Raw genomic sequence first — 15984 nt, forward strand, 5'->3', positions numbered from 1 at the left:
TGTGCAACGTAAAAAGACAAATAAAGTTCAGTTCAAAAGCTCCCAATACCGGCTGCCAGTTGCATCTAGGTCGAATCGCCACAGCTGGCTTGTATAAGCCGACTGAGTACATAGGCCTGCTTTACACAGTGGACTGGTGGTTATACATTGGGTAAACAAAATGTATGGGGGTCGGCTTCACGCATGCACGCTGGCCTTCGGGCCCTAGGGTAAGGGTACGGTCACAGAGCGTCCAGCGGAGGGTTCGCCGGGTCGTGCAGCGTAGCGTCAAGCGTCAAGTGTTTTGTACAGCGTGCAATGAGGCCGCCCGCATTCGTTTGCATTTACTTAACATGGCCGCCATAACTTAGTAACAGTAAATGAAATGTAAGCAAAAGTTTCATTGGAAACTTACTAGAAATGTAATAAATTTCACTTTGGTATTCCAAAGTCTATTAGTCACATGTTGCTATCAGAACGTTACATTCACGCGTTTGCTCTAATATGATACTAACAGCCTGCTCTAGCTAACGAATGCGTTTTGGCCCGACCATTTGTACAACAGCGCACCAAGCGGGACCTTTTGGAAACTCAAAATCGCAAATGCGTACGTCACGTCACGCTATCGAATGAAATCCACACTAGGGGTTCTGAATTTCTGATATAGGTACCTATGTAATACCTATGTATTAAAGTTTTGTTCGTATTTATTGGTATCTAATATCTTGATTAACTGTGCCAAAATTTAATATTCATATTGAGTTCGGGTTAGTTTGCTACTGGAATTTTGGTAAGCTATTTAAATGAGAGGCATCGTTTTACATACTGATACATAATTCGAATTATCTAAAAGACTTATAAATCTTAACCTAATTTGACACCTGTTCAAAAATTTCAGACTATGTTCGTGGTTTTTAGTGCGCGCGCACTATGAGCCAATTTAATACCTACCATATTATGTTCTGATCTCAAAAATACGAATAGGCTTCGTTGTTTACTGAATCTACGTGTCAGGTATTCCGATAAACAATACCGCTGTAGCTAAACGCTGTATTTGCATAATTTGATAACGCCAGTAAATATTGTCTGCCTGTGAAATAAATTGGACGTCGTGCGTGCGTGCGATGTAAGATACAGGGCTGCGCGTATATCATGTGAATAATCTTTGTCAAAAAATTTACGAAACTTCACAGAACAAAATATTTAAGATTTTACGCAACTTTGGGAACTAATAAAATTATTAAATTAAATATTTTGATATGTGTTTTTTAAGTAGTCACACTTCTTCTTCTTCTTCTTTGTCCTCGCCTTATCCCGTTACGCGGGGTCGGCTTTTCTAATTTTAAGGTGCCACTTTGTTCGCTGATATGCGTCGTCACTGGACAGGCCCAACTCCTTCATGTCTATAATTTTAAGTAGTCACACTACTATATATAAATTATAAACTGAAATAGATGTCATATATTAAAGAAAAAGTGACGAAGCCCTCCACGGTGGCGCCACGTGGCGGGGTGGCCTAGGGGTTCAAGGCGTTAGCTGAAATTGCTAAAGACGCCGGTTCGACTCCGGCCTTCAGCACTGGAGGGCTTCGTCACTTTTTCTTTAATATATGACATCTATTTTAGCTTATAATTTAAGATCTTCATCAGAGTTCCACTTCAACAAATGGTGGTTTCCGTTTCCGGTTCTTTAAAAATAGAATACCGAAATTACGTAAAACCGACCAACAATAATGCTCCCAACTATGACCCACAATTAACTCAAATAATATTTTCATTCAGATGTGAAGTCAAGGGACTTCAGCGGTTCGAATTCTGAGTTTTTGATTCGCTCGATAGAAATAAATAACGAACATAGGTATAGACCTATGCATTTAGATGCACTTTAACAAATTGTGGTAAATTTTGTACAAAAACCAAAAACTATGAAAATTATTTTTCAAAATGAGCAACATTATGTTTGACGGAAACTTAACGATTACTTTTCAGGGTTCCGTACCCAAAGAGTAAAAACGGAACCCTATTACTAAGACTCCGCTGTCTGTCTGTTTGTCCGTCTGTCACCAGGTTGTATCCCATCAACCGTGATAGCTAGACAGTTGAAATTTACACAGATGATGTATTTCTATAGCCGCTATAACAACAAATACTAAAAACAGAATAATATATTTAAATGGGGCTCCCATACAACAAACGTGATTTTTTTGCTGTTTTATTCCGTAATGGTACGGAACCCTTCGTGCGCGAGTCCGACTCGCGCTTGGCCAGTTTTATTAATATTTAAACACACAATATTTAAATTCAAAAACATGATATTGTTTTACCTTATAATATAAATCTATGCCAAAATAATTTTAACCCTTCAACCTTTAGTCAGGCAATAAATTAATGGAAATATAAACCATAAAGTATCAGAAGCAGCAGCATCTGCTAATTTCCTCACTGGAATCAGGTGTTAGAACTCGAACCCAATGATTAATTCATGAGGACGAGGGAAAAATGATACGCTTTTAAATTCAAGCAGCGATGCTCCTGTAAATAGTATTCTGTAACATAATATCACGGGACGAATATATAGGTAAACATACGACCACATATTAATATTACCAAAGACTTATAATAAATAAATATTATAGGACCATTCCCAGGTAGCAAAGTATAATGACGGTATTATTACCTCATAATGACGTCGCTGACGTCATAATGACGTATAAATGCTACCTGGGATTTTGCACAGATCGACCTAGTCCCACAGTAAGGCTTGTGTTGTGGGTAGATATTTAGACGACGATTTAAATACGTAATACATACCTTATATTCATATTTCTATGGAGCTGACACACACACACACACATACTTTTTTGTATTAACAGCCTTTTGAAATCCGAGTGTTATAAGTAGGTACTTTAATAGTAGTAGGTATTTTATTAAAGCCTTAGTCCTTAACGCGTCTGAATATAAACTTACGAGTACAGCTACAGTTGAAGCCACATGGAAAGTGGGAGACACAATTAACCCTTTAATAAATAACCTATTTTGTTGACCAAACAATGGAAAAAGCGCTATTGTGAATAAAGCCATTGATCATGTAAAATTGTCTGCAAAAACATGTGGATTTTTGTTCCGCTTCGTGATTTTATACTACGGTTGATGGAGCAAATAGGGATGTTGCTTGTAGCTTGTAGCAGCCGTGCAGGTCAGGATCTCGACGACTCAAATAAAAATCTTCAATTCTTAGTAAACTGATATATTCTTCAACATTAGACGACCGGTCTGGCCTAGTGGGTATAGTGACTCTGCCTGTAAAGCCGACGGTCCTGGGTTCGAATCCCGGTAAGGGCATTTATTTGTGTGATGCGATTGTCCGGGTGTGGCATTTCGCGGCGAGTTGTACAGGCTGTACAAGCCTCTGATAGAGATTTTTCATGAACAAGGTTGTAACAATACAATCCTATTTAGATGCATTGTACGTCCACAAGCCCAATAAACTGTGTAAGTGAAGTGCGAACTATCGTCATAAGTTACCTATTGTCTAAAGTTTCCTCCTAGTAACAAACAAGTACAGTTATAACAAAAGTGGGGAAATCAATGGTGCTTAATAATGTGGAACTAGTAGTTTATTGTGTGGTTGAAGAAATAAATGTAATGTCTTTGTGGTATTTGAGAAAACTGTCTACAAAGACTAAAATACTAAGTGTACCTTGTCAGCGAACGTTTCTAGTTCTAATTTCTTGCTCAAATTGCCGAGATTGCACTTAGAAAGAAATCTGCTTTGCAGTAACTTTCGTAGAAAGAAAGGAGGGAGTATTTGTGACTGCATGCCTAAAGGGTCTATGCTACACATGGGTATAAGGACCCTTTAGGCATGCAAAGTCACAAATACTCGCCACTCGACTAAATTACTAAAGTAGTCCGAACTAGGCTTTAAACTGTTAAAAAATGATATTGACGAGTTTCTTATCTCGAAAATTTCAAACTATTCTTCAAGACTTACTTTGTTAAGGCGATAATAGATGCCAATTTATTATTTAGTCGCCAAACTATCATTTCAAGCTCCCTATTCATAATTTTGGTGGCTTGAATTTGCTGCCAGTTTTTTTAATAATATGATGCTTATATTTGGCGCTAATATATTTTTTAGGCTCTACAATATTAATACACGGCCAAATTATATTATTATATGCCCAATTAAACTTCCTGTTTAATATTTTAGTTGCCCGAATAATAATAAGCCCTTTGTTAAGAGCCACTTCAGTAGGTGTAGGTACATAAAATCTATGTAATAACGATTGATTTTAACCCTAATGTGCAATACAAATTCATATAAAATATTCCAAGTCCCTAAATGACAGTTGAACCCAATCATCACACTTATCTAATTATCATACCAAATGGCTGCCGCGTTTAAATTCCCTTATTTACCTAGCTGCGCAAATGCGAGTTCCATTTAGACACAAAAGTAATTTCATTAGGTATTTAATATGTCGACATAGTAGTGGGCGTAGTGGCCATTGCAATTGCTTACAGAGCGAGTCGATCTCTATTTTTTTTAAGAAATGTTTTTTCTACTATTCTACAGTGCAGTGTATATGTATATAATGTGACGTTTCCAATTAAAAGGTACCACATTGTCGGTTGTCGATAAGGTTGCTTTCAAATTCAATCTTTATGGAAATAGCACCTTATTGACAAGCGACAATAAGTACCCTTTTAGTTGAGAATGGCACATATGTATTTGCTATACTGTTACTTCGTGTTTGTAAGTCCTCTTTTTATTATTTTGATATTATTTTATTGACTTTCCTTGATATTATTTAGTGCTTAAGGTACTTGTCTACCGTTCTCATCAATTCTCATGTACTCAAAGGTTAACTAGAAAAGATCCCTTAAAAGGATAAGTTCGCCTTTGTACTGCACATTCTGTGCCGTATTTGTCTATGTAGGTATTGTACAATAAAGAGTTAAATAGAGAATTAATTGAAAATACAAGTAGCAATGACAATACGCGAGCAACACTGAAGAATTAATTATAAAATGGTGTAAATGGTGTAACGGGAAACTAGAACATGGAGCATTTCTACAGCAGGCGCTTAAACCTTTATTAACATTACTCTCATTACAACTGAGACGCTTCGGACGTAACTGCCCTGCATACTATGCCCTTCTGTTCGGTTACATATTTAGTACATACGCCATTTTATTAGTAGGACATAGGGCAGACAGTAGGCAAATACGCCATGGGCCAGTGAAAAATTCAATTGTATTCGGCTAGACGGACAGACAGAGAGGCCGTGGCTGAATACATTATTCTACGTTTGTTATATGACGAAGACTTTAGGCCTGTCATCGACACAAAAGCGGTTTACAAAATAGTTAATTGGCTTTTGCTTTCAAATTGTTATAACATATTTATACACATTGGAGCATTTTGAAATTTCTGTATAATAAAACCATCTGTGTGTCCTTAGGTATACTTAAATATAGAGTCTGACCATGCTTAGTTTTCACGCCTAGTGGTAATTATTCATCGATATCAGTAGTCACTTATAATCCATTTAGATGATACGGTGTAACTTTTTGCAAAAAAAATGATATTTTGTTTTGTACCGATTACCTATCACTCTGTGCCTCCGGCCGGACGTCCCTACACTACATCTACATCATCACTACTAGAAAAAAGATTATATTTAAGCACTCTCCATAGTGCACTGGTTAAAATTCTTTCATAAAAACCTAATTTGAAACCACAAGAGCATTATATCAGAAGGAGACCATGAAACACAAGAAATATTACAGCTAACTTCTTGCGCTACGAGGCAAGGAGTAGTGATGTACCCGGGAAAAATGCCCTAGAGGAATAATTTACCCCAACATTGGGAAAAAATTGTTATACAAGCGACGACAATGTAATTTTGGTTCTTTATAATCTTAAATTTTTCATTTTTACTGTTTTTAGATCAAATTTACACAACAAAAAACAGCAAGAGTAATTTTCGATATTTTTTAACCGACTTCAAAAAATGGAAGAGTATTATATTGTCAAAACAAAATACAGTATTAGAGAGTAAAATGTACACATTAGGGATTAAGGTGACCTTCGGCTGGTAACTGCAGTTGCAGGACTGTTGCGGCATTAGGTACTAATGCGGCGTTGGCGCGGGCGCTGTCACTGTCGATTTCCGACAGTTAGTGCTAGCCGCTCATCACTATGGATGTCACACATGCCTCTAGTAGGCCTTACCTCTCCTTAGAGGTAAGGCACTTGGTAGGAAATATCCCAGCTTCGGGCTCTGGGGTTGATGATGGTATCTAACATGATCCATTCCAATTAACGAGTATTAAGGTGGTTCGATTTTCATACAAAATTCAATCTGCTTTAATTAAGGCACTACACACTATTACTACAGAAATATTTGCTCATTTATCTACTTTCGAATATTCGTTTGCGCTAAATTAATAGAAAAACTTTGTTTCATACAGAAATCATACATAAATAAACGTAATTTTTTCATCAATTTTACGTATGTGTGTGTCACAAATGTCGTGTACAAATACGTTGCGTGCGGCGTTGCCACTCTATGACGTTGGCGACGTTGCCTGGCCGACCTGGCAGGATTTGCAGTGCCGTCATCTTCTTCTTCTTCTTCTTTTAAAATTATGGCTTCAGCCCAGTGGGACTATTTCGCCAGTATCAAGGTATTGAGAGGTTTACAAACGACAAAAATTGTACGGTTGTACAAGACAGTGTACGGTGATTTGTTAGCTCTTGTAAATCGATAGCTAGTCTTTACAAGAAGCACGTGGACTACCGGCCGTTGACTCCAAGATGGTGGTTAAACGCGCTTCAAAATTAATTCTCCATTCACTGCACACTACCACATTAGTTTACTGTATAATAAGCTATCGATATTACACTTTAAACAATATTAATAAGCAAAAAACAAAGTAATTAATCACGATGCTAACTATCAAGATGGCGCTCGAACCGGAAGTCCGCAGTGCCGTCATGTTTAGTGCATTTTTATTTGACAGTGTTGACACTGACACATAGGGTCATGTTTATTGTGACATCAATTTGTTTGTATAAATTGAAAATGATAGCAACGTCTAAATCAAGTTACAAAAATCATCGGTGTTCTGGTCCGCGAAAATCCAGAAAAATTCAGACTCAATTGAAGCGGAATTCATGATGTAAGTTTCGTAAGGTAGGTACAGTTTCATTCCTTCATTGTGCATTGTAATTTTCTCGTGCCGATCTTTTTAGAAAATAATTCTCACTTCTTCCGTAATGGTAGATATAAGCAGTGAACAATACCTATATAATGTAATTATTACTGTTTTGGTTGCCGAATAGTCAATGTGTCACTAACTCTAGGTTTTTTTAGGTATTGTGCAAAATGAAGAGGCATTCTTGGAAATAAAATGTTTTCCTTCATTAGCCAGAAAAAATCAGGACATCCTCACTGCAATAAAGTAAAATAAAACATTTCCTGGGGATGAAAATTATGGAATTTTGTCTATGAATGAAAAACACAATTATTACTGGGTAAGTAAATGATAACTTTATTAGAATCCATATTGTTGCATCATCTTTCTTCCTATAACATTAGAGAATTTGTGCTATCATGATATTATTTTTCTTTCAGGTACAGGGACACGGATAACAAATATGAAAAAATGTTATTTCATTTGTTGTGTGAATCCATCTACACCAACAAGACATCCACTGCTGGACATAGGCCTCCCCAGGGATCTCCACAACGACTGGTCTTGCAAGACCGGCCAAAATATCGAGAAATAAATAATATAAATAAACATGATAAATATCCCGTTTTCTATAATAGTTATAATTAGAAGGCCATGCAATGTTGTTACTCACTGTACCTACTTGTATCCAAAAAAAATATATAAAAAAAGTTTTGATTTTATTTTACAATTACTACTTTATTATTAGTATATTACGATACAAGTGCGAAAAGTAGGAAATTGGCAACGAGTGGCGATAAATTGAAACACGACCGAAGGAAGTATTTTAATCGACACGAGTTGCGAATTACCTTTTCGCACGTGTATTGTACAACGTTTTACAGTACATAATTATGGCCCTTTACATTTTCGACATATGCACGTATTGTACTAATTACCGCACTAGGGCGGTAACGTATATGTAGCACCATATGTACTAAAAAGTATTTTACAGTACATATGGTGCAACTTTCTCGCCCTAGTGCGTAAAGAGCACTTTTCATGCATATGTCGAAAGTTTAAAGGGCCATATGTACTGTAAAACGTTGTACGATACACGTGCGAATAGGTAATTCGCAACTCGTGTCGATTTAAAACACTCTCTGCGGTCGTGTTTTAATCTGTCGCCACTCTTTTCGAATTTTCTCTTTTCCGCACTTGTATCGTAAATAACTATTTCAAACTGCAAGGGTACGATGATAGATCTCAATTCAATATAATTTTGCAACATTTGGCATTATTAGGTTATAAATTGTATGGAGATGAAATCTATCATCGTACCCTTCCAGTTTGAAAAATACTATAGAGGCTGGGCAGAAAGGGATTGCTTTACTTGTAGAACTATATTTAGCGCTTTAAAAAAAACTGATACCTGACACTTACAAACCTGGACTTCCTTGGGCTAGTGCTACTAAGAATCGTCAGTATTCTCCATTCTTTCTGAGTTGGAAGAACCCAAAAAGGTGAGATTTGTGAAAGTCAGGTTTTCAATATATGTGGCGTTTTCAACCAAACGGGTACCTACTTATTGTTGTCATATTTCCATAAAGCTTCAAAATGAAATCAACCTAATCGACAACCGACAATGTGGTACCTTTTAGTTCAAAACGTCACATATTTTTATAAAACGTTATAAACTAATTTATTAATAATACTGAATATCTGGGAGAAAAAGAAAACATAAGTAAAAACTCAAAAATGCTCGTTTTCCCAGAGATCAGACCTAGCTAGATCGAACCCCTTACAGCAAATTTCATCGAAATCGTTAGAGCCGTTTCCGATATCACTGAAATATATTTCGGTTATATCGGAATCGGACAAGAATTCGAAGACTAAAAGGTATAAGAAACATAACACAAAAAGGACAAAAAAAAGTACCCCTGACGTACCAGTCTCGAACCCGAATCCTCTTGCACGTATTTCCACGAACATACCGCAACGCCATTGCAGCATACTTATACTGCATGAAATTGTCTACTACAAGCATCACGGAAACACTGTTTGCATGTGTGAGTAATAGTAGGAAATAGCATGACAGAAACACTCTGTCGACTTTAAAAGTGTTTTTTGCACTAATGAAGTATTCAATGTTTATTATAATAGTTCAATATTTATGTAAAGAATGCGCTAAACATACTTTTAAGTATACAGATACCAACACTATTCCACAAAAAAATAAAACCTGAAAATTTGCGAAAGTGACGCCATCTAGCGGGGTTTAAGCTTTGGGTAACCTAGTCGAACCACCTTAAACGCGCGCATTATGCATTATGGACGTCACACATTCCTCTACCTCTTAAAGGTACTTAGAAAGAATATCCCAGCTTCGTGCCTCCGGGAATTTCTAGTCGGTGGTATGTCACATCACTAAAAACTAGTCTCATAACACGATGCATTTCACATGGCGAGTATTAAACGCGCGCATTATGGACGTCACATGCCTCGAGGCACTTCTGGTCTATTTAATATGCACTTCGCTATTACGAACTAGTGCAGTTTTTTATACGCGAGTTTTTAGAGTCCTCATTTTAAGTCAAATTAACCATTAAAGCCGCTCCCATACAATCGAAGTTACGCTCTCATTTTAAAATCACTTGGTATGAACATTCACGTATTCATCTATCTAGTTTTTTATGTAAAACTTCTACTCGCTCTAATTTCTTTGTAAAACAATTTATAGAAATAAAAACTAATAACAGACATAGATATATGTCAGGTGAATGCTCATATACCTACATAATTATAATTTTACTTCTAATACATTGTAAATACATCATTAAATATACCACACATACATAAGTAGCTATATAGTATATTACGAGGTATAGACTGAATCATTTCAACTAAATTCATTCACTTACCTGTACTAACAATGGCATTGTATTATTACAATACGATTATCTGCTTTTGTTCTCGTAGGCGCCAACCAGTTACTAACAAAATAAGTTAGAAGTGCATGCTGTGCATGTATATTAAATTTTTAAACTTCAGTACTAACATTTCAAGGCTGTTATAATCTGCTTTTACTACGAGTTAGGATAATAAAAATAAAAATAGAACCATAATAAAAATAAAAAAGAGCAAAAATTGGCCTGAGTCTTAATAGAGTCTTTTAACAAAAATACGAGGAGGAAGAATATACTTAAAAAAGGAAAGCAAAATAAAACCCGTTACGTATAATTTCCATGTGTGTACATAAATCTTCATAGTCGCCATCTTGAAAGTGCATTTTCTACGTAGGTAATTTCCCTGGCAACATCTATCATCGTTCGCACTGGCAACACCAAGGAAGATGTATGACGTTCGGAAACTACCAGTGCTTAGGGTTCTTTATTATGATTACGGCGCGTTTTTTCATATACAGTATATTTGGGTTTCGTGGTTAAATTTCGGGTTGAACTTGAAAATGGCGAAGTCGTCTCCAGTTTTTTTTTTCGTTTTTTGCTGATTAAATTTGTTTAAAATGTAATATTGATAACTTATTATGCAGCGAACTAAAGTAGAAGTGTGCAGCGAATGAAAAATTTGTCAATAAACGCGTTTAACCATTATTTAGTTAACATCCGGCAATGCATCGTGGCTATTTGTAAAGTCCAGCTATTACTTTACTTTTGGAGGCCATTTTTTAAAAGAAGCGAATGCGATTTTTTACAAATGATTTTTTTGCCCATTTTCTTAAATAACTTCTAAAATGTTTATTCTAAAATTATAAAAAAATACACTTGAGTTTCCTATAATGAGCTCTTTCATTTGATATGTAACGCGATATAGTTTTAAAAACTTTAATTTTTAATTTTCTCATTTACCCCCCAAAAGTGGCCCCCATGTTTAAAATTAATTTGTTTACGTTACATGTTCTTCTTTGGCTCACAAACATACATATGTATACCAAATTTCTTTGAAAAACTTAATTGGTCCAGTAGTTTCGGAGAAAATAGGCTGTGACAGACGGACAGACAGACAGACGCAAGAGTGATCCTAGGGTTCCGTTTTTTCCTTTTGAGGTACGAAACCCTAAAAACGATAATAATATGGCCAATCGTTATGACTTATGTCAAAATTTTATTAATTTGTGGATCTCTATTTCCGGAGACAGTAGCCATATTTTTATAGCTAAACATTCTTAACTGTTTACTATTAACTAAGTCGGTACGTTTAAATTTTAAATTTACTTATTTAAAATAGATAATGTTGCCATGTTAAGGCCGTTCCATCGGTCCAAGAACGGGAAAGATCATGCGCGCCAAGTGTCAATTTTGATCGAATTTTGTCGATTTTTATTTATTTTAAAAACGTTACCCTACAATATCGAAATTCGAAAGCTATGAAATTACTATTTAAGTTAAGATTGTTTTTTCTTCTTTTTTTGTTTACGTGATACTATCACATAATAAATAACCGAGTAAAGTTGGATTAAAAGTCCGAGTTAGAGGTTACTTTGGGAATTAATTGTATCGAGCGAAGTGTCATAATTCGTGTATCGGAAGCTATGATATTAAAGATAATATAGTCAAGAACTACATTTTTTTTTCACGTCTATAAATATCAACGTCTCTTAGAAAAACAGGATCATATAAGGAGATTTTTCGCCTTCTGGCTCAAGGAACCGCCTTAACCAACACTAACTACCTCTCCAACGAGATGTTACAAACAAATCGATACAGTTTCCTTCAAGGGTTCTAAGCCCAAATTCAAATTCTGATTCCTAGAAGTAGGTTTTATTTTAATACTTAAATTTACTGATGGCCGTTAAACACGGAAAACTAAATTCAAATTTACAAGTAATTTGCAAGCCGATGAAAATTTCCTATAAAGGCTTAGATGTTAATAAATAAACCGTTATAATGACGGTAATAACACTAAGCGATGGGAGCTGGTTGTAAACAAATTACCTTTTGAGGTAAAATTCTACATAAATTGCCAGAATATGCCATTTTAATATTCTCTAAAATGGAAAATGGCGCGTTACTTTCTCGTAAATTTCTCTTTTAAATTAATATCACAGGTATTTTCTATCTTTTGTGGCGCGGTGCAGATAAAATTCATGTGGTGAGATAAGATAAGATAAGATAAAAGGTACTTACCGAAGTATTTCTTTTGACAGCTTAATTCCGGGATCTGAAACAATAAAGATGTATTACGTGGCGAAAGGTAGACTAACTTGTTCGTTCGTTGGGACGTTAATAGGTATATATAGACTAAAATTACGGAATATGTTACAGGTAAATTTAAGGAAAAGATAATTTTCTCAAGGAACTACCGGTATAACTCTTAAGCGATTTTCAATTTTTAAAATTTTCGTAAGAGACACACTCACAAGTGACATGTTTTCAAAACAATTATCAACATGGCGCCTGAAAATTAGGTATCTAGATGCCTTATTAGTCGAAACAGCTACTCTCTATGCAACAACACGATTTTAGTATCCCCTTTGGGTATCATTCATTCATTCATTCATCCCCTCGGGCGGTAGAGCAATATTTTAGTATAAGAAATGCAACAAGATAGGCGTCATTACAGCGAATCCACCTTTTAATGAGTTTTGCTGATTAAAAAATAATTGAAAGCGCAAAATAATGCTTCAGGTTCAGGTATATACTTACTTATAGCCAGTGTTGCCACTTATTTCATGGTGGTTGATAAATGAGATGCACAGTGATTTTCTAGTAAAAGGTCAAAGAGTTTTGAAACTAAAACTAGTTTAAATGATACTAGAGTTTTGATACTAAAGTTTTTTACTTACTTACCATAAGATAAGATAAGATAATCATTTATTTCGTTTCAATCTCAGTTGGTAAATACATAGTGGTCGAGTCCTCCTATTAGGTATGAAGTACTTGTATCAGGAGACCTCGCTCTTCCAGAATTATATATATTTTTAAATCTATACTAAGAGAAGTAAATGAAATTAATAACTTTATAAACTTATAATGAATTAAGTAGTTGACCAAATTTACATCTACATTTACATTTATTAATTAATTTTACATTACATAATACAAACCACTTTTATGCAGCAAACCCTTTAACCAGTCCGTATCTGACCATAAAAGCTTTTCTTACCAACCGTCTCAGTTAAACGGTAGACAGGTAAAGTTAGACCAAGAGAAGTCTACAGAGATTTTGACAGCACACGCAGTGCCAGTGTTATTTATACGTCATAATTTCATAGAAGTTTAACGTTTAAAATAACACCTGCACTGCGTGTGCTGTTAAAATCTCTGCACACTTTTCTTGGTTTAACTCTAGGTAGGTAATTAATTTGATGGCTGATTTAAAACATTATTTTCATCCTTTAGGAGAGTAACCTATTACGAAAAGGCAAGTTGCCAAGACACGTTAAATATATTTCACGTAGTAGCAGATGTCCTTTGATATCGCGAAAATAATAAGTGTAATATGGACATGGACATAAAGTTTGTCAGTTTTTTGGCAGCGTCCGCTTTTGGATAAGTTAGGTATTCAATAAGCTTGTTGGTAAAGAAAGGACGTTGAACACGGGGAATTTTGTACACTGACACGCCTCCTTATCGCACGCGCATACTTATATTTCTCGCACAATGTCACGCTGCGTCTTAAATTAGCAAACAACTCGCGAACGCGAAGCGAAGCGGCGCGGCGAGGCGCGGCGGGCCCACGGCGTTCGCGTTCGCAACGAGATCGTCCGCGTAGGACACTTGTGTATATTACCTACGTCGAAATGTGTACTAAAATTAATGTATATTAAAAATTAAATTGACACCTACCTATATATTTGTAATGTGTTTATCAAATAATTTAACAAAATGTTATTTTTAAATATGTTATTAATAATTTTATATTTTTGTACTGTGACCTATAACTTTCATGTTTGGCAACCTGCTGTAAGTGTAAGTTGGTTAAATATAAACAAATAAACAAAAAAAAAACTTCTAAAGGTATCAAAGGATTGATTCACCCCGCGCCGCATCGCTTCGCTTCGCGTTCGCGTGTTATTCGCCTACGTTAGTTTTGTAAAACTTTTAATGTTCATATTAATGACTGTAGGGAATAAAGTAGGTAAGTAAGCATAATTAATTATTCAAATTTAATTTAACACAGCTGAGTTATTCCAATTGCTTTTGCCAATGTATATGAAATTATGTAAATATAAGTTAGTTAATTTGATATTCGTTTATTTTACAATTGAAAACCCAAGAGGATACGAGTACGGATTACCTTTGAGTGTTCTCTCGAATAGTGTAAAGTATCGAGATTGGATTAAAAAGTATGACAGAGTTCACTTTAGAAGTAAATACTTCGTATATAATTCATATAATTTAATAATGAATAAACTTGCAGCAGAAAATAGGCAGGTGTAAAATGCTGAATGTGATAATTGAATTTACTAGATACTACATTTTGAATAAAAAAAATCTGATAAAAATAGGTATATTTTTAGCATTCCCCAAAATGTTTAACAGTACGTAGTATTTGTAAAATATGATCGCCTCGCCGACAGGAAAGTAATGACGTCACACGATACAATGAATATTAATAGTGCGGTGAGTCGCGCGTAATACTTCTGATTAAGACTTATGGCTCGCAATAACATACATTCTCGATGGTACACAATTAATAAAAATTCCGAGGCATACCTTCCTTGTTCTTCCCGCCATCGCTCTACGCGGCAACATTTCCATCTTTACCACTTAAATGGTTGGCAGTCGTAAACTGTGCGTTTCTTTAGAAACTTCCTGCCTCGCACAGCTAAACTGTGGAATGAACAATTGTCGCTCGCGGTATTTCCGGACCGATACGACCTTCAAACCTTTAAGAAAAGAGTGTACCTACTTCCATCTTAAGACCCCGGCAAGCTCGGTTCTTCATACAAACGTAGTTACGCTCTCATTTTAAAACGGTAGCTAGTTTGCTCTGAAACTTTGTACTTACAATTAGAATAAGGTATATCTGTCTGTTATTAGTTTATGTAGCTTCAGATACCATAGTTAAAAAAATACAGCGAACTTAAGGTTTTCATAGAAATTTTGTTTTTGCTCTATTTCGTTTGTTTTATAAACCGGAGCTATATAAACTTGTTACCGACCTAGATATACCTCATGTCACTGTATGTGCAAAGTTTCATTACAATCCAACACGTAGTTTTAAAATGAGAACGAAACTCCGTTTGTACGGGAAGGTGAAATTCGGCTGAGCTTGCCGCGGAGTCTTAACATAATTTCGCGGCAAAAACTGTTGTTTAAAAAACGGTTCCACGTACCCTCATGACTCATGACGTTATCGTGCTGCGTGTGCGTTGCGTGTCCCTGCATAAATTCTATCCGAAAAATGTCATGTCATTAAAAAACCGGCCAAGTGCGAGTCGGACTCGCGCACGAAGAATTCCGTAGCATTACACAAAAAGTGGCAAATAATCACGTTTGTTGTATGGGAGGGGCTTAAATATTTATTTTATTCTGTTTTTAGTATTATTTATTTATTTTATTTATTGGAGAAACAACAGAGGTATGCGACAGGATAATAGGGAACATTGTTAGGTACATATATAGGTATGATTGAGATGACACTTACTTCCTTAAACGCTCTCACTAAAACATACTTAAAATAAACGGACTTAACTAAAAGGTATGTTTACATACAAGTTTACCAAGTGTTCCAGACCATGCGTATGTGTACTGTAATTAGGTACTACAATTAAAATGAAAGAGAAAAGAAAAGAAAACTATCAAAAACTTGGACATACTGACATCCAATCAAATCAGTATATGTAACATTAAGTACA

General features: G+C 35.5%; 1 protein-coding gene across 2 annotated transcripts in view; it reads right to left on the bottom strand.

Moving 5' to 3' along the window:
- The window catches only part of LOC134750035 (uncharacterized protein CG3556), a 139860-nt gene that overhangs the window by 68101 nt on the left and 55775 nt on the right, over positions 1-15984 (bottom strand). For both annotated transcript variants that reach the window (XM_063685117.1, XM_063685116.1), the window contains exon 2: positions 12308-12341. The gene's annotated coding sequence lies outside the window, so the exon portion shown is untranslated. The remainder of the gene's footprint in view (positions 1-12307; positions 12342-15984) is intronic.

Source organism: Cydia strobilella, chromosome 19, assembly GCF_947568885.1.
Source record: "Cydia strobilella chromosome 19, ilCydStro3.1, whole genome shotgun sequence".
In the NCBI taxonomy this organism is placed as follows: Eukaryota; Metazoa; Arthropoda; class Insecta; order Lepidoptera; family Tortricidae; genus Cydia; species Cydia strobilella.